This window comes from Bison bison, unplaced genomic scaffold (assembly GCF_000754665.1).
Source record: "Bison bison bison isolate TAMUID 2011002044 unplaced genomic scaffold, Bison_UMD1.0 scf7180017864472, whole genome shotgun sequence".
Taxonomy (NCBI): domain Eukaryota; kingdom Metazoa; phylum Chordata; class Mammalia; order Artiodactyla; family Bovidae; genus Bison; species Bison bison.
The window spans coordinates 9540434-9540687 of NW_011495033.1; positions in this window are offsets into that span (position 1 = coordinate 9540434).

Here is a 254-nt window from a genome sequence, read left to right on the forward strand (position 1 = left end):
GGGTGGGGACAGTTTTTCTTTTAGAAATGTCAGTTGAAATATCCCCCTTTAGGTTCCAGCCTTCTCCTTCTCAACTCTTGAAGCTAAGTGCGTTGTAAAATATTGCCAAAATGGAAAGTGTTTTGTAATACTGCAATAAAGAATGCTTGTTTTGTGGACTTTTGTACATTAGTGCATTGTTTGGTCACACGTAGGGTGCAGTTGCAGCAGACTTGAACCCTAAAGAATTAGGAAATGAATTCTACTTCATGAAA